Source organism: Cherax quadricarinatus, chromosome 53 (genome assembly GCF_038502225.1).
Source record: "Cherax quadricarinatus isolate ZL_2023a chromosome 53, ASM3850222v1, whole genome shotgun sequence".
In the NCBI taxonomy this organism is placed as follows: Eukaryota; Metazoa; Arthropoda; class Malacostraca; order Decapoda; family Parastacidae; genus Cherax; species Cherax quadricarinatus.
In genome coordinates, this window is record NC_091344.1 from 17,875,737 (window position 1) to 17,894,609 (window position 18,873).

At 44.6% G+C, this 18,873-nt stretch overlaps 2 long non-coding RNA genes across 2 annotated transcripts in view; one reads left to right on the plus strand and one right to left on the minus strand.

The window, feature by feature from the left end:
- Positions 1-2,754: 2,754 nt before the first annotated feature.
- LOC138854264 (uncharacterized) overlaps positions 2,755-18,873 on the plus strand; it is a 39,203-nt gene continuing 23,084 nt past the window's right edge. Inside the window, exons 1-2 of the long non-coding RNA XR_011393468.1 lie at positions 2,755-2,897; positions 6,775-6,901. This is a non-coding gene — a long non-coding RNA (uncharacterized lncRNA). The remainder of the gene's footprint in view (positions 2,898-6,774; positions 6,902-18,873) is intronic.
- Positions 10,776-18,873, minus strand: part of LOC138854263 (uncharacterized) — a 33,898-nt gene continuing 25,800 nt past the window's right edge. Inside the window, exon 3 of the long non-coding RNA XR_011393466.1 lies at positions 10,776-11,087. This is a non-coding gene — a long non-coding RNA (uncharacterized lncRNA). The remainder of the gene's footprint in view (positions 11,088-18,873) is intronic.

Below are 18,873 nucleotides of genomic sequence, written 5' to 3' on the forward strand. Positions count from 1 at the left end.
AAATCGATGTTGGTGGACAATTTTTCAAAATATATTCTAAGAGAAATATCATTATTTATAAGAAACAAAACATCTTTTATTTCACTGCTTTCTAATAGTGATGATATATAGCATTTTAAAAGTTGTTTATTATTTAAAAAAAGTTTCCACCTACTTTTATTTAGCCGTAAAGTCTTTGATCAAGTATTCAGAATCAATCTGGCAAAATATTATTATTATTATTATAATCAAAGGGGAAGCGCTAAACCCGGAGGATTATACAGCGCCTGGGGGGGGGATGTGGGAGGCATTCAGGCTTAATTTGGGGAACTGGAGCACAGATCCAATTCCCTAAATCAAGAGCCCCTCACCAGCATCAAGGAACCTTCCTTGAGGGGCAATCTGGCAAAATAAATCTTATTCTATATATAGGCATCCAGCCTGTCTTGGCGTATAGTTGCTGTTGGGATTTTTTAATATATTTGAGCTGAGAAAATGAACTCTCATCTGTGTAATTTGTGAACATTAATGTTTAAAATATACGCAAGACATTGTCTACATTTAGAAATGCACACTCAAGTTGGACTTCTGAAATTATTTTACAAAGTTCAGCATGCCTGAATCTGTTTTTAATAGTCTTTGTTGCATTGAACTTATGGTGAATATACGAGTGAAATTACTGAAGCTCAGCAGAGATTAATGTCCAAGTCTTCTGGGTAAGCATCGGTTAGTTTTTGAGAATACTAAGATAAGATAAGATAAGATTTCGTTCGGATTTTTAACCCCGGAGGGTTAGCCACCCAGGATAACCCAAGAAAGTCAGTGCGTCATCGAGGACTGTCTAACTTATTTCCATTGGGGTCCTTAATCTTGTCCCCCAGGATGCGACCCACACCAGTCGACTAACACCCAGGTACCTATTTGCTGCTAGGTGAACAGGACAACAGGTGTAAGGAAACGTGTCGGAATGTTTCCACCCGCCGGGAATCGAACCCGGGCCCTCCGTGTGTGAAGCGGGAGCTTTAGCCACCAGGCCACCGGGCCACCAAAAGAGTAACTTTTGGTTTCAGTGGATGAAGTTACGTTATTTGGTACATCACTTAGAAATAGAAGACAGATTTTCTTTTCTTTGTACACCTGTAGTGCACCTCTCGTCTCATCTGGGTTTCTAGTTTGTCAACAATTTTATAGTGGTGATACAAAATTTATCTTGGACATTTAGATCTACTTCTGGTGCATCTCCGTCATTGGGTTCCTTCTTTCTTATAAGTTTGCGCGTTAAAGCTGCACAGTAATCAACATCTGGTAGTATTCCTTTGCAAGTGCTTCAAATCTTTTATAGTGTGTAAATGGTTAGCTAATAACTCTTACAGATCTGAACTTTTTTAAGTTCAACCCTGATTTTGCAGAGCTTGACTTGCTCTAGGAAATTTTGGCAAAATTTAATTTCATTCAACATAATCAACAAAAATAAATGCTAGTTGTATCTTATTTGCAATATTATCTGCTTCTCTTCTAGCGTCTCCCTTCCGTGACTGGTCTTCAGCTAGACATTTTAAAGTTTCCAAGATCTTAAAGAGAGACTTCAGAATTGTTTATGTTGCCATAGCATGTCTCCCATCTGGTATTACAGAGGAATCAACACATTTTCATTTCCAAGACAAACTTTAAGAATTTTCCACCGCTTGGTTGAAGCTGAAAAAAAAATATAGAGTAAATATAATAAAGAAGAAATGAACTGCCAATCGAGAGCAGTCAACAACACTTCGACCTACCAGATTTAGTGAATGGGCTGCACAGAACACATATATAGTACTTATTTTCTTCTAAAATATTTTGTTGCATCCTTTATAGAGTCCAGATATGTTAGTAGCGTTGTTATAGGACTGATCTCTACATTTTGAAAAAAATTGGTTTGCAAGCTTCACGTAAGTAATGTAACATCTGGCTTGTCATTTCCTCACCAGTATGATTTGTTCCAGAAAGGTTAAAAAGCGCTCAGTAGGCCGCCTAGCTTTTAAGTATGGAAATACAACACTTAACTGATCTATATGTGATAGATCTGGTGTCGAGTCAACTGATAAACTAAAATAACCATAAAAAATTACCTCAACAATGAGCACCTGGATCTTTAAAGCAAGTATTCAATGAGTTCCTCGCAGGTGGTTTTGGACAGATAATGATTTTCTTTTCCAGAATTTCGTGTTTCGAAATGGGCCCTGCTAAAAATGTATTAAGATTACTTATGAACTCGAGTAATCCTAAAAAATTCTCATTTTGCAGTGAATCACATCTTTCATCTGTTCCTGGAAAGCCAGGCCAGGTTCAGTTAACCTACAAATAACAGCTATTGCACGCTCCAAGACATGTTCCCAGTATTTATGCTCTAATTTGTTTTCTAATTCTTGTCCCAAGCCTAAACCTTGTCTGCGAGTTAAGTATGTTAGCACAGTCTCGGTGAGTCGTACTTCTTTCATGATGATCAATTTCGTCACTCAACCTTCTCTCTCTCTCAACAAAATGTGAAGGACATTTGGAAGCAAAGAATTTACAAAGCAGTAAACTGACCTTCTTGATGGTGAATATAATAACTGCTCTGTCTAAAATGATACTGCTACAAAGCCTGGCCAGCGTTTTAAACCATTAATTTAGTCTTCCTTACCTTATAAAATGTCTGGCTGAATCAAATGAAGTCGGTCGCTGAATTACAAAACAGTTGTCTTGTCAGTGTGGAGTCTTGTGCACAACTGAAGTGAAATGTTTGTATTTGATCGATTAGCCAGTTGTAAATGTACTATGTGACACGAAAGTACACAGTTTTAACTTTGATCCTTCACTTTGTAAACAGCAGTACATCTGTTGCACTGCGGAATATCTCTTATTAAATGACGTCGTGGAACATACAGAGCCTACAGCTGGTTGATTGGATGTAATAAAATAAAGCACAAATCATAAAAATTTGCCGCTGGGCCTTTTCAATGACCCGAATTTCTTAAAATTCGACGGCTACAGCTATGTGACCAATACTCTTCGGTGCCCCCCCCCCTTTCCTTGGTGACTTAAGCACGTGCTTATATTGCTTATTGGGCAATCCAGGGCTGCCTACAATGGAATGGGCTCATTCATGACAACCAACACAGCATCAGGGATGGGAAATCTTGTCACAAATCTACGACAAGATGACAAACGTAAGACATAAGGGAGAGGGATGGGTAAACTGTATTTTCTTGCACTGTAAAAAGGCTTTCGATACAGTATCGCCCAAGAGACTAGTACAAAAGCTAAAGAAACAGGCAGGAATATCAGGAAAAGCACTGCAATGGATCAGGGCATATATACCTGACAGGAAGGAAATAACGAGTGATGTTACATGGCGAGGTGTCAGAGTGGGGACGTGTGTCGAGTGGGGTTTCACAAGGGTCAGTTATAGGTCCGGTGTTGTTTCTTGTATATGTGAATGACATGACGGAAGAGAGAGATTCACGCGTGTCTTTGTTCGCAGACGGCGTGAAACTAATGAGGAAATTACAAGTGGACGAGGATCAGGTAAGACAACAACGGGATCTGGACAGGCTGCAAGCTTGGTCCGACGAATGGTTCTTAGAGTTTAACCCAACTAAGTGCAAAGTCATGAAGCTTGGGGAAGGACAAAAGACCGCAGACAGCATTATACCTAGTGCATCCCCTGAGGTGCACATCAACGAAATAACTGCTGCAGCATATGGGCGCCTGGCAATCCTAAGAATAGCGTTTCGACATATAAGTAAGGAGCCATTCACGACACTGTACACTGTCTACGTTAGGACTATATTGGAGTATGCAGCACCAGTATGGAACCCACACCTTGTCAAGTACTTACAAAAGTTTCCAACAAGATTAGTCCCGGAGCTAAGGAGTATGTCCTACGAGGAGAGGTTAAAGGAAATCAACCTGACACTGGAGGACAGGAGGGATATGGCAGACATAATAACGACATGTAAAATACTGAGAGGAATTGACAATGTGGATAGGGACAGAATGTTTCAGAGATGGGACAGAGTATCAAGGGATCACAACTGGAAGTTAAAAAATCAGAGGAGTCACAGGGATGTCAGGAAGAATGTGTTCAGTAATTGAACAATCTGGAGAGTCATGTAGTGGAGGCAGGATCCATACATAGCTTTAAGAAGAGGTGCGATAAAGCTCATGGAGCAGAGTTAGTGGACCTAATAGCGACCAGCGAAGAGGTGAGTACAAATAGATAAGTACTCACTCTCTCATTCTCTCTCTCTCATTCTCTCTCTCTCATTCTCTCTCTCTCATTCTCTCTCTCTCATTCTCTCTCTCTCATTCTCTCTCTCTCATTCTCTCTCTCTCATTCTCTCTCTCTCATTCTCTCTCTCTCATTCTCTCTCTCTCATTCTCTCTCTCATTCTCTCTCTCATTCTCTCTCTCATTCTCTCTCTCATTCTCTCTCTCATTCTCTCTCTCATTCTCTCATTCTCTCATTCTCTCTCTCATTCTCTCATTCTCTCATTCTCTCTCTCATTCTCTCTCATTCTCTCTCTCATTCTCTCTCTCATTCTCTCTCTCATTCTCTCTCTCATTCTCTCTCTCATTCTCTCTCTCATTCTCTCTCTCATTCTCTCTCTCATTCTCTCTCTCATTCTCTCTCTCATTCTCTCTCTCTCATTCTCTCTCTCTCATTCTCTCTCTCTCTCTCATTCTCTCACTCTCTCTCATTCTCTCTCTCTCTTTCACTCTCTCTCATTCTCATATTCTCATTCTCTCTCTCTCTCTCTCTCACACACACACACACACACTAGCACGGTTTCAGAGAAGGAAAATCCTGTGTCACAAACCTACTGGAGTTTTATGACAAGGTGACAGAAGTAAGACAAGAGAGAGAGGGTTGGATCAACTGCATTTTTTTGGACTGCAAGAAGGCCTTCGACACAGTTCCTCACAAGAGGTTACTGCAAAAGCTAGAGGATCAGGCACACATAACAGGAAAGGCACTGCAATGGATCAGAGAATACCTGAGAGGGAGGCAACAACGAGTCATGGTACGTGACGAGGTGTCAGAGTGGGCGCCTGTGACAAGCGGGGTTCCACAGGGGTCAGTCCTAGGACCTGTGCTGTTCTTGGTATATGTGAATGACATAACGGAAGGGATACTCAGAAGTGTCCTTGTTTGCAGATGATGTGAAGTCAATGAGAAGAATCAAATCGGACGAGGATCAGGCAGGACTACAAAGAGACCTGAACAGACTACAAGCCTGGTCCAGCAACTGGCTCCTTGAGTTTAACCCTGCCAAATGCAAAGTCATGAAGATTGGGGAAGGGCAAAGAAGACCGCAGAGACAATATAGTTTAGATGGCCAAAGACTGCAAACCTCACTCAAGGAAAAAGATCTGGGGGTGAGTATAACACCGAGCATATCTCCTTAGGCGCACATCAATCAAATAACTGCTGCAGCATACGGGCGCCTGGCAAACCTACGGATAGCGTTCCGATACCTCAGTAAGGATTCGTTCAAGACTCTGTATACCATTTACGTCAGGCCCATACTGGAGTATGCAGCACCAGTTTGGAATCCACACCTGGTCAAGCACGTCTAAGAAATTAGAGAAAGTGCAAAGGTTTGCAACAAGGCTAGTCCCAGAGCTAAGGGGATTGTCCTACGAAGAAAGGTTGAGTGAAATCGGCCTGACGACACTGGAGGACAGGAGGGTCAGGGGAGACATAACGACATATAAAAACTGCGCGGAATAGACAAGGTGGACAAAGACGGGATGTTCCAGAGATGGGACACAGACACAAGAGGTCACAATTGGAAGTTGAAGACTCAGATGAATCAAAGGGATGTTAGGAAGTATTTCTCCAGTCATAGTGTAGTCAGGCCGTGGAATAGCCTAGAAAGTGACGTAGTGGAGGCGGGAATCATACATAGTTTTAAGGCGAGGTATGATAAAGCTCATGGGGCAGGGAGAGAGAGGACCTAGTAGCAATCAGCGAAGAGGCGGGGCCAGGAGCTATGAATCGACCCCTGCAACCAAATAGGCGAGTACACACACACGGGAAAGATAACATATAAGGATTTCGTAATAATTCGAAACTTCCTTATAAATTTAGTTGGCAATGACTTGTAATATTAACCATTGTTAAGTTTTGATCCGCTGTTGCTTCCCATACAGACGAAGGCGATAATGGCGGGGGGTCAGCAGGTGTACTCTGCACTGACTCTTAAAAAGCGTACTCCCTCTGGGGGTTGCTTCCTGGTCACACCAGTTTTTTCCACCTGTGTTTGTAAGGGAACCAGGGGCGGATTTAATATAAAACTAATGAAGCTTAAGCTTCATGGGCCCCAATTCAGACTGTAGTCCACACTGGTTTATAATTTGGGTCTACTGTATGATAGTGTAATTCACTAAAAAAATAGTTAAAATAAAAATTAAAAGGTTATTAAAGTATGTAGACTAGTCGTTGCTGGTTGCCAAGATGACCCCATAACAGTTCAAGCTTCAGGGCCACGAAAATGTAGGTTCCCCACCGAGAGGACAATTCTTGTTGGTTCACATTATCCGATAAATAAATTGGTTCTCCCCTTTATTACTCTCATGAAGTATATATTCTTTGGTTAAATTCTAAATAAAAATGATCAACTTTCATGTATTCAGTATCTTTTCCATTTCAACTTCCTCTTCTAAGCTATTTATATTTTTTTTTTCAATGTAGCTTATTATATGACACGCTTTTGCACTTTTCTGCAGGCAATTTATTCAGCGAATATTGTGACTAATGACACGTGCAAGACATCCAGCGTCTTCAGCACAGCTTGAAGAGTGACTGCGGAGTAGAGAGACAGTGAGAGAGACTTACCTCCTTTTGGCTGGCCTGGTCAAGACCGAATGATGCGCAGCGATAACCAGCTTCCCCAAGGTCGACAACCCTCATGTTCGTTCTCTCTCTTTCTCATTCTCTCTCTTTCTCATTCTCTCTCTTTCTCATTCTCTCTCTTTCTCATTCTCTCTCTTTCTCATTCTCTCTCTTTCTCATTCTCTCTCTTTCTCATTCTCTCTTTCTCATTCTCTCTCTTTCTCATTCTCTCTCTTTCTCATTCTCTCTCTTTCTCATTCTCTCTCTTTCTCATTCTCTCTCTTTCTCATTCTCTCTCTTTCTCATTCTCTCTCTTTCTCATTCTCTCTCTCATTCTCTCTCTTTCTCGTTCTCTCTCTTTCTCGTTCTCTCTCTCTCTCGTTCTCTCTCTCTCTCGTTCTCTCTCTCTCTCGTTCTCTCTCTCTCTCGTTCTCTCTCTCTCTCGTTCTCTCTCTCTCTCGTTCTCTCTCTCTCTCGTTCTCTCTCTCTCTCGTTCTCTCTCTCTCTCGTTCTCTCTCTCTCTCGTTCTCTCTCTCTCTCGTTCTCTCTCTCTCTCGTTCTCTCTCTCTCTCGTTCTCTCTCTCTCTCGTTCTCTCTCTCTCGTTCTCTCTCTCTCGTTCTCTCTCTCTCGTTCTCTCTCGTTCTCTCTCTCTCGTTCTCTCTCTCGTTCTCTCGTTCTCTCTCTCTCTCTCGTTCTCTCTCTCTCTCTCGTTCTCTCTCTCTCTCTCGTTCTCTCTCGTTCTCTCTCTCTCTCTCTCTCGTTCTCTCTCTCTCTCTCTCTCGTTCTCTCTCTCTCTCTCTCTCTCTCTCTCTCTCTCTCTCTCGTTCTCTCTCTCTCTCTCTCGTTCTCTCTCTCATTCTCTCTCTCTCTCATTCTCTCTCTTTCTCATTCTCTCTCTCTCTCGTTCTCTCTCTCTCTCTCTCTCTCTCGTTCTCTCTCTCTCGTTCTCTCTTCTCTCTCTCTCGTTCTCTCTCTCTCTCTCTTCGTTCTCTCTCTCTCTCTCTTTCGTTCTCTCTCTCTCGTTCTCTCTCTCTCTCTCTCATTCTCTCTCTCTCGTTCTCTCTCTCTCGTTCTCTCTCTCTCTCGTTCTCTCTCTCTCGTTCTCTCTCTCTCTCGTTCTCTCTCTCTCTCGTTCTCTCTCTCTCTCGTTCTCTCTCTCTCGTTCTCTCTCTCGTTCTCTCTCTCTCTCGTTCTCTCTCTCTCTCGTTCTCTCTCTCTCTCGTTCTCTCTCTCTCTCGTTCTCTCTCTCTCTCGTTCTCTCTCTCTCGTTCTCTCTCTCTCTCGTTCTCTCTCTCTCTCGTTCTCTCTCTCTCGTTCTCTCTCTCTCTCTCTCGTTCTCTCTCTCTCTCGTTCTCTCTCTCTCTCTCTCGTTCTCTCTCTCTCTCTCTCGTTCTCTCTCTCTCGTTCTCTCTCTCTCTCGTTCTCTCTCTCGTTCTCTCTCTCTCTCGTTCTCTCTCTCTCGTTCTCTCTCTCTCTCGTTCTCTCTCTCGTTCTCTCTCTCTCTCTCTCGTTCTCTCTCTCTCTCTCGTTCTCTCTCTCTCTCTCGTTCTCTCTCTCTCTCGTTCTCTCTCTCTCTCTCGTTCTCTCTCTCTCTCGTTCTCTCTCTCTCGTTCTCTCTCTCTCGTTCTCTCTCTCTCGTTCTCTCTCTCTCTCGTTCTCTCTCTCTCTCGTTCTCTCTCTCTCTCTCGTTCTCTCTCTCTCTCTCGTTCTCTCTCTCGTTCTCTCTCTCTCGTTCTCTCTCTCTCGTTCTCTCTCTCTCTCGTTCTCTCTCTCTCGTTCTCTCTCTCTCGTTCTCTCTCTCTCTCTCGTTCTCTCTCTCTCTCTCGTTCTCTCTCTCTCTCTCGTTCTCTCTCTCTCTCTCGTTCTCTCTCTCTCTCTCGTTCTCTCTCTCTCTCTCGTTCTCTCTCTCTCGTTCTCTCTCTCTCTCTCTCTCGTTCTCTCTCTCTCTCTCGTTCTCTCTCTCTCTCTCGTTCTCTCTCTCTCTCTCGTTCTCTCTCTCTCTCTCGTTCTCTCTCTCTCTCTCGGTCTCTCTCTCTCTCGTTCTCTCTCTCTCGTTCTCTCTCTCTCGTTCTCTCTCTCTCGTTCTCTCTCTCTCTCTCGTTCTCTCTCTCGTTCTCTCTCGTTCTCTCTCTCGTTCTCTCTCTCTCTCTCGTTCTCTCTCTCTCTCTCTCGTTCTCTCTCTCTCTCTCGTTCTCTCTCTCTCTCTCGTTCTCTCTCTCTCTCTCGTTCTCTCTCTCTCGTTCTCTCTCTCTCTCTCTCGTTCTCTCTCTCTCTCTCGTTCTCTCTCTCTCTCTCGTTCTCTCTCTCTCTCTCGTTCTCTCTCTCTCGTTCTCTCTCTCTCTCTCGTTCTCTCTCTCGTTCTCTCTCTCGTTCTCTCTCTCTCGTTCTCTCTCTCTCGTTCTCTCTCTCTCTCTCGTTCTCTCTCTCTCTCTCGTTCTCTCTCTCTCGTTCTCTCTCTCTCGTTCTCTCTCTCTCTCTCGTTCTCTCTCTCTCTCTCGTTCTCTCTCTCTCTCTCGTTCTCTCTCTCTCTCTCGTTCTCTCTCTCTCTCTCTCGTTCTCTCTCTCTCTCTCGTTCTCTCTCTCTCTCGTTCTCTCTCTCTCTCGTTCTCTCTCTCTCTCGTTCTCTCTCTCTCTCGTTCTCTCTCTCTCTCGTTCTCTCTCTCTCGTTCTCTCTCTCTCGTTCTCTCTCTCTCGTTCTCTCTCTCTCTCTCTCGTTCTCTCTCTCTCTCTCTCGTTCTCTCTCTCTCTCTCGTTCTCTCTCTCTCTCTCTCGTTCTCTCTCTCTCTCTCTCGTTCTCTCTCTCTCTCGTTCTCTCTCTCTCTCGTTCTCTCTCTCTCTCTCGTTCTCTCTCGTTCTCTCTCTCTCGTTCTCTCTCGTTCTCTCTCTCTCGTTCTCTCTCTCTCGTTCTCTCTCTCTCGTTCTCTCTCTCTCGTTCTCTCTCTCGTTCTCTCTCTCGTTCTCTCTCTCGTTCTCTCTCTCGTTCTCTCTCTCGTTCTCTCTCTCGTTCTCTCTCTCTCGTTCTCTCTCTCTCGTTCTCTCTCTCTCGTTCTCTCTCTCGTTCTCTCGTTCTCTCTCTCGTTCTCTCTCTCGTTCTCTCTCTCTCTCTCTCGTTCTCTCTCTCTCTCTCTCTCGTTCTCTCTCTCGTTCTCTCTCTCTCTCGTTCTCTCTCTCGTTCTCTCTCTCTCTCTCGTTCTCTCTCTCTCTCTCTCTCTCGTTCTCTCTCTCTCGTTCTCTCTCTCTCTCGTTCTCTCTCTCTCTCGTTCTCTCTCTCTCTCGTTCTCTCTCTCTCTCGTTCTCTCTCTCTCTCGTTCTCTCTCTCTCTCGTTCTCTCTCTCTCTCTCTCTCGTTCTCTCTCTCTCTCTCGTTCTCTCTCTCTCTCTCGTTCTCTCTCTCTCTCTCTCGTTCTCTCTCTCTCTCTCGTTCTCTCTCTCTCGTTCTCTCTCTCTCTCTCGTTCTCTCTCTCGTTCTCTCTCTCTCTCGTTCTCTCTCTCTCTCGTTCTCTCTCTCGTTCTCTCTCTCTCTCTCGTTCTCTCTCTCTCTCGTTCTCTCTCGTTCTCTCTCTCTCGTTCTCTCTCTCTCGTTCTCTCTCTCTCGTTCTCTCTCTCTCGTTCTCTCTCTCTCGTTCTCTCTCTCTCTCGTTCTCTCTCTCGTTCTCTCTCTCGTTCTCTCTCTCTCTCGTTCTCTCTCTCTCGTTCTCTCTCTCTCTCGTTCTCTCTCTCTCGTTCTCTCTCTCTCGTTCTCTCTCGTTCTCTCTCTCTCGTTCTCTATCACACATACATAAAATACGGAACTCCAAATATTGAGGGCAGAATTGTTTTCCTCACTCTACAGGTCGTTGACAACACTGAACTGGCATTGTACGTCTCTTAGAGAATTATGTAAATAAAGTTGTAAAAAAAAAACTTGTTACCATGGCGAGAAAACAAGGCGGTGAGGTTGGCGTTTTTTTTTTCGAATACTAAGAAATGTTTATTTTAGCTAAAATAACATTTGTCGTCTTCGTTCATTTTATATAAAATATTACACACTGTGTACTTTTATATAGTTTCAAACACGGGTTTATTGTGATTCAAAGGTCCATTCCTGAAATGTTTCATTCACATAATTTGAGAGGGGCACAACTAAGGAACGGTTTATTGCACTTAACTATGTTAGTTGTACCTCAGAGCCAGGTGGGATTTTAAGACACACTAGGCTGCACCATCTCTCCTCCCGGACCCACACTAGCTCCCACCCACAAAGTCGGGCCTATAAAATATTACAGCAAAATTAATATCAATCATGTTGGAAAATTACAAGATATTGAGTGGATTGTATAATGGTTTGTGATTTGAAAAGAAAGGATAGGGGGGGGGGAATCTGTCGAGTATTACTGGATCATTTTTTTTTTTGGAAAAACACCCTAATGCTACCACTACAGCTAGAAATTACGATGGCGAACACAAAACTATTGTACATTATGGGTAAGCGTCACTTAGCTAAGGTGTCCTCCTGGGAAGAATCGAAGTCCTCTATTTTTCCGTCCTTGTTGCCGAATTTTAAGGGTTTTCCACACTGGGGTGTGTGTCGTATTGAGTGGTGGTGGTCTGGGTTGAGTATGGTTGGAGGTGTTCATTGAACTAGAGCACTTGTGTCTTGTGATCTATTTTGGACTTCTGACTTTGTAGTGAATATTTGCTCTTGCATAAGCTATAAGGGAAAGATAAGCGAGGAATTCTTGTGTTGCGAGTCTTACACTAGATATCATCACTGGCAAACAGGGCAACTGTCATAGAGGAACCTATTTCTGCAGGTGATGGAAATGATGATAGCTTCCAGACCTTTAAAAGTAAACAAAAGAGAAAAAGTGAGAAAGGGCTAGAGCGTCGACGTAGTCAGACTCACTTGACTCGTACACAATGTGATACTAAACGTCCTTGGTGCACAGAGGCTGCAAGAAGTCTTTCTTCAAAGGAAAAATGTGTTAAGCTGAACTTCCCTGACAACACCCCGCTGCCTGCTTAAGTGTGCATGGCTAATGGAAGCTGTAAACAAGCATCCTAACTCAAGGATCCAATTTAGGAAAAACACACACAACTTTGTGCTTGTGGAACAGAATAAAGAGCTGATCAATGATCTACTTAGCACACCTTATGGGGATATTAAGCTGCTCCGACCTCCATCAGACACTCACCACTTTAAAAAATGGGTCAGTATCATAATCTTTGGATACCCTCACTGCATGGACCCATCCCATCTGACTAAGTGAGCATATCATCAAGCCTAAAAGACTTAAAGGAAAATCCCAAATTATTGCCAGTTGGGTGGGTCCTGTGCCCCTCCCCCGGAATATCTGGGTGCATGGTTTACGTTTCCTAAACATCGAAGTGTACCTACCCCCTAAACGTAGGTGTTACAAATGCCAGCACTATAGCCATGTTGCAGTAGACTGTGGAATACTACATTCTTGGTGTGGTAAGTGTGCTGGGAAACATTCCACTAGAGAATGCACAGTAGGCCCTGACAGCCGAAAATTTAAGTGTATTAACTGTAAAGAAGTTGGGGTTACAGTTTCCCACAAGGACTGCAGTCAGAACCCAAACAACCTTCGATGTAAACCTGATAACAGTCCTTTAATGGTAACTGAGGATGGGGCCATCCAGTCTACCACAGCCAGATCTGAGACTGAACCTCTGCAAAGTGTGCAAGAACCCCACCTCACTGCAAAGGATTCTGGTGATACCAGAATGCCATCACACACACACCAGCTGTGGAGGAGCTAGCCATCCCTGCTAGCACATATGGAACTACTGGTCTGCCACTACAGATACCTATGGCTACACCTGAATATGGGGATGAGTTTGTCATTTCTCCCAATACACACAACTACAACAGTTAGACGGACACCACACAGGTAACCTCCCTGGAAATTGGAGATGAGTCAGATGCACAGGACCTACCTGCAATGAATGATGAAACAGAGAACACTAATGTAACCATGGTACCTGTTAAGGTGATAGGTGTTAAAGAAAGCACTAACCCAGAAGTGCCATCCTCCGGAGAGGCATTGGATTCGCCTGACCTTCCTCATATAACAAATTTCCAGAAAAAAATTGAGCATCTTGAACAGATCCTGACAAGTTTAATAAATATATGTAATCAGGATGATGCTCTTGAGCATGGTGATGATGTCAAAAGTGCAGCAATCTCCGTTCAGCTTCCAGCAATTTGTGAGAAAGAAGCCCATAACTCTTGCCTTCAAGACTTGCCTTTTAACTGGCTGCCAAGATGCCGAAAAATGCTTAAAAATAAAGGTCCTGAAGATAAAGATGTACAAACTATGCTATTTTCTCTTAAGTATCTGCACACTGTAGTCAAAGCATAATAGTTTTATCATCTTATGAGCAAGAGATTGTAATAACTCACTACAATGGATACATTACAAATCTTTTCATGGAACATTGCTTCCATCAGGAAGCGGTTGCCTGACTTACATCATATTAGTGCAACCAAGAATATTGATGTCATCTGTTTGCAGGAATGTAGATTGAAAGATGGAGCACCTCCACCAAACTTGCCTGATATGCAGCTTATAACCTAAGGTCAACCAACTGTTGTGTGATGTATGTCAGAAAGAACTTGTCACATTCACTCCTTTCCTTGCAGATTATTATTATTATAATCAAAAAGAAGCGCTAAGCCACAAGGACTATACAGCGCTGCAGGGCAGGAAGGAAGTGAGGGCATCAGGTGGCAAAAGGGAGATGGATGAGCAACAGGTTACGGATAACAGCGGGGCAGTGGATGGTGAAAGGGTAAAGGGCAGCAAGAGACTGAACCAGAAAGGGCTGAGGGGAGTGCGAAAAGTATCATCAGAGTTTGTGGAGTAAATCGGTCGTTGTCAAGAAGTCAATGAGAGAGTCAGGATTAAAGGAGGGTCCATCAGCAAGAAGGGAAGGTAAAGAGAGAGTAGTAGAACGAAGACGACGTTGGAGGTAAATTCTGCGTGCTCGTTGATAGAGAGGGCAGTCTAACAGAATGTGGCTAATCGATACTGGAACTTGACACTGCTCACAGAGAGGAACAGGGTGCCTCTCCATGAGATACCCATGAGTAAGACGAGTGTGGCCAATGCGAAGGCGGGAGAGAGTGGTCTCCCAACTTCGGCACTGATGACAAGAAGATGGCCAGTAACCTATGCTCGGTTTAATAGAATGAAGTTTGTTACCGAGCAGAGTTGACCAACGTTGTTGCCAACGGGTGCGAAGGTGGGTAGCTATTGCAGCAAAATAGTCCAGAAATGGAACACCTCGATAGGAAATTGGTAGGTCATATACTGCTGACCGCGCAGCAGTGTCTGCCTGTTCATTGCCCTGTACGTCGACATGACCAGGGACCCAACAAAAAACAATATCTTTATGTTTGGTAGAGATACGGCGTAGCCAAAGTTGGATACGGAGAACTAGGGGATGAGATGTATCAAATTTTCGTATAGCCTGTAGAGCACTAAGGGAGTCTGAGACTACTACAAATGATGACACAGGCATAGATGCAATACGAATAAGTGCTGCAAGAATGGCATACAGTTCAGCAGTAAAAATGCTAGCTGAAGATAGTAAATGCCCTCGTACGACGCTGTCCGGAAACACTGCTGCAAATCCGACGCCGTCTGAAGACTTAGAGCCATCTGTGTACACAGCGGTGGCATGAGAATGGGAGTGGAAGTGATCAAGAAAAAGAGAGCGGGAAGCCACCGTAGGCAGTTGAGCTTTCGAGCAAGGGAGTGAGAAAGAACAGACCCGAACAGCTGGAACTTCCCAGGGGGGCAGGGAAAAGTGAGATGCTACATGAACATATAAAGGTGGTAACTGAAGGGAAGACAAGAGTGAATGTAGGCGAAGAGAAAAGGGACGGAGCAAACAGGGGCGGCGAACGAATAAAGAATGTCTACTAATATCGGTGACCATTCTATAAATGGAAGGATTGTGTAGATCGTGAGAGCGTACATAGTAACGAAGGCAATGGGCATCACGGCGATCAGACAAGGATGGAACATTTGCTTCTGTATAGAGGCTCTCAACAGGGGAAGAGCGAAAAGCACCAAGGCACAAACGTAAGCCTTGGTGATGGATAGAGTTAAGGCTAGAGAGAGTAGCAGGAGAGGCCGCGGAATAAATCTGGTCACCATAATCGAGTTTCGATAAAACGAGGGCTGAATGTAGGCGAAGCAGAGTTCGACGATCAGCTCCCCAGGAAAGATGAGCAAGGGTTTTAAGAAGGTTTAGCCGGCTGTGACAAGTTGCCTTCAGAGAGGTAATGTGAGGTTTCCAGGTTAACCGACGGTCAAAGAGAAGGCCTAGAAACCTGACTGTATCACGTTCGGGGATACGGGAGCCATAGAGATACAAAGGATGATCGGAGATAACAGAGCGTCTAGTGAAAGTAATTTGGTGAGTTTTGGTACTTGAAAATTTAAACCCATGTGTGGTGGCCCAAGTGGAAACACGGTCGACCGCATGCTGGAGAGAAACTGCAATAAGGTGACAGTCAGCGCCTGCACAAGCAATAGCGAAGTCATCAACATAGAGTGATGACCAAATATTGGGTGGAAGAACAGAGGCCAAATCATTTATAGCAAGGAGAAAAAGTGTTGTGCTTAGAACACATCCCTGAGGGACACCTTCAGCTTGGACGAAGTCCGGGGAAAGAACATTATTGACTCGAACACGGAAATGTCTGTCAGTTAAAAAGTTCTTAAGGAAGGATGGTAGATTGCCTCGGAGGCCTAAGGAATGGGCCTGGGCCAAAATATTATACCTCCAAGTTGTGTCATATGCCTTCTCAAGGTCAAAAAATATGGCAATAACTGAGTGATTATTCGCAAAGGCATTACGAACATACGTATCCAAGCGTAGTAAGGGGTCTATGGTAGAACGACCCTTACGAAAGCCATATTGACTAGCGGAGAGACTGTTGTGAGTCTCTAAATACCACATTAAACGTCGATTTACGAGGCGTTCCATCACTTTGCAAACTGCACTTGTAAGAGCGATGGGGCGATAGTGGGAGGCATCATGTCCTGTAGTACCCGGTTTGCGGAAAGGGAGAACAATGGCAGATTTCCACAGCTGGGGAAGAACTCCTTGTGCCCAAATAAGATTGAAGAGGTGTAAGAGGACTACAAGGGCTGACCGATGTAAATGTTGTAACATACGAATATGAATGTCATCAGGCCCAGCTGCCGATGATCGGCAAGCTGAGAGCGTTGCCTCCAGTTCTTGAAGTGTAAAAGGCACATTATACTGTTCTTCTCCGAGAGAAGAAAAGTCCAAGGGTACTAACTCTCTGTCAGACTTTGAGGAAAGAAACGAGGGGCATAGATGGAGCCCTCGGGAAATACGGACCAGATGTGTGCCAAGTTCAATGGCAACGTCGAGAGGGTTTGCTATATCAACACCAGTGACCCGTAGAACAGGAGCCGGGTCAGGAGAGTATTTACCACTCAATTTCCTCACTTTTTTCCAGACTGCACTCATAGAAGAAGCAGAGGTGATGGTGGAAACATAGTCTCGCCAACAAGTGCGTTTAGCTTCACGGATGACACGGCGAGCGATCGCACGCTTCTGCTTAAAATCAACAAGTCTCTCAGCGGTTCTATTGTACCGGTACCTGCCCCATGCAGCACGTTTCAAACGTACTGCACGAGCACAAGCAGGAGACCACCAAGGCACGCACTTCTGAGAATGCCTGCCTGAGGTTTGGGGTATAGAATGAGAAGCTGCGGTATAAACTGATGTCGAGAAGATGTGTAGGAGCTCATCAATGGAGGATGAAGAAGGAACCTCACTAAAAGCAGTGAGGTGTGAGTAAAGATCCCAATTTGCCCGATCAAATTGCCAGCGAGGGCTACGGGAAGGTGGTGAATAGGAAGGAGAAGTAAGAATGATCGGAAAATGATCGCTGTCATGTAAGTCTGGTAGAACAGACCAGGTGAAGTCTAGTGCAGTGGAGGAAGAGCAGACTGATAGATCGATGCAAGAGAGAGTATGAGTACGAGGATCAAAATGGGTGGGAGTACCCGTATTTAAAACATGGAGGGGGTGAGAGGCAAGAAAAGCCTCCAACTGAATGCCACGTGAGTCACAATGAGACCCCCCCCAGAGGAAATGGTGGGCATTAAAATCACCAAGTAACAGAAGTGGTGGTGGTAAGGATGAAACAAGAAAGGCAAAGTCTGGGATAGAAAATGCTCGAGAAGGAGAGAGATATAAAGAACATATTGTAAACCACTTATTCAAGTGGATACGGGCTGCAGTGTAATGCAGCGAGGTATGGACAAATAGTTGACAGTACGGAATATCATTGCGTAGAAGAAGGGCACTTTCATTAAAGGTCCCATCTGAGAAAGGATCCGAAGAATACAATAAATTATAGCCTGAGATAGGTTGGAAAACAGCCGAGTGTAATTTTGGTTCTTGTAAGCAAGCACCAACAGGGGAAAACCTGGAAAGCAACATCTGAAGCTCACCCCGATTACCCCTGAGGCCGCGGATATTCCACTGTAAATAGGCCATGATTGGCGATGAAGAAAATATCAGGAATCTGTAGGTAAAGGCACCTACGGACTAGAGGGGTTAGAAAAGTCAACGTGTGGTGGCATTGGAAGATGTTCAAGTAGCGAAGGAACGGAGCGTTGCGAAGAATGGGGTTGTGAAGATGGAGGAGAGGGAAGAGAAGGAACAGGAAGTGAATCAGTGTCCATTGAAGGTTTAGTCTCTGCAATATATTCTGAAATGGCTTCAAGTGTTTCTGAATTCAAAGATGTATGGGAAACCATATTGGAGATAGGAGGAGGAGGATGAGTAAAGATTGGGACAGTAATGGACTGTACCAAAGTAGAGGGGGTGGGAAAAGTGTAAGGGACTGGAGATGAAGTGTGGGGGGGGACAGAAGAGGTAGAAACCTGAGAGGTGACAGAAGAGGGAGAAACTTGGGAGGGGACGGGGGTGGAAGGCATAGTACGAGGAGGAGGGTGAATCTCCACACTTGTAATAGAGCCAGAGAGAGGGGAAGAACTAGGTACAGAGACTGGAAAGGTAACGTGTGGAGGTGGAAGAAGGGAAGGAAGGGGCAAAGAAGATTTGAGCAATGTGGATTTTTTGGACTTCTGAGTAGAGGGGCGATTGGTATTAGGTGTCGTATGAGGTCTTGCCGATACTGGGGCTTGTGAGGAAGGACGCGAAGATGTGAGAACAGACTGAGTTGTAGTCGGGACGTCAGAGCCAAGGACAGCAAAAGGATTAGATGCCATAGTGGCTATGGGAGGGGTAACAACAGAGGAGGCTGCAGAAGATGGGACCCCAGAAGTGGGGGGACGTTTGGAAACACGAGAATAAGAAACACGGGGTAGTCTCCCTTGGAGGCGGAGATGAGTAACTGCCATAGCATAAGGGAGACCTTCTGCCTCTTTGAGGCAACGGATTTCACGTTCATTTAAGTAGACCTGGCAACGGCGGGAGTACGAAGGGTGAGCTTCATTACAATTAAGGCAAGATGGAGGTTGACTGCAAGATGTATTAGAATGGTTGTCGGCACCACAGACTGGGCATTCGGCCATAGATCTGCAATATTTCGCTGGGTGACCAAAACGCCAGCAATTTCTACATTGTTGCGGTGTAGGTATCACCTTTCGAACTTGTAACCGATGTCCCGCGACATATACAGAGGACGGGAGTTCTCGGCTGTCAAAAGTTAAACGAGCCACATTGCAAGGGTAACGTCTCCGCCCCCGGGCAGGAAGGACATAAGTGTCTACTTTGAGGATTGGGAGATCCTGGAGTTCCAGCTGTTCAAAAATGTCATTGCCACATGACTGGAAATTCTGTTGGACTATGGTATGGGGCAGAATGACAGTACCACTACAAGAATTGAGAGAAAGATGTTTTTCAATAGTGATAGGAGTAGTATCGATATTCGAAAGGAGAGAAAGATCATGAGCTTGGGTAGCATTCTGGACAGTGACGATGCGTGTACCGCTCTTGAGAGCGTGAAATGA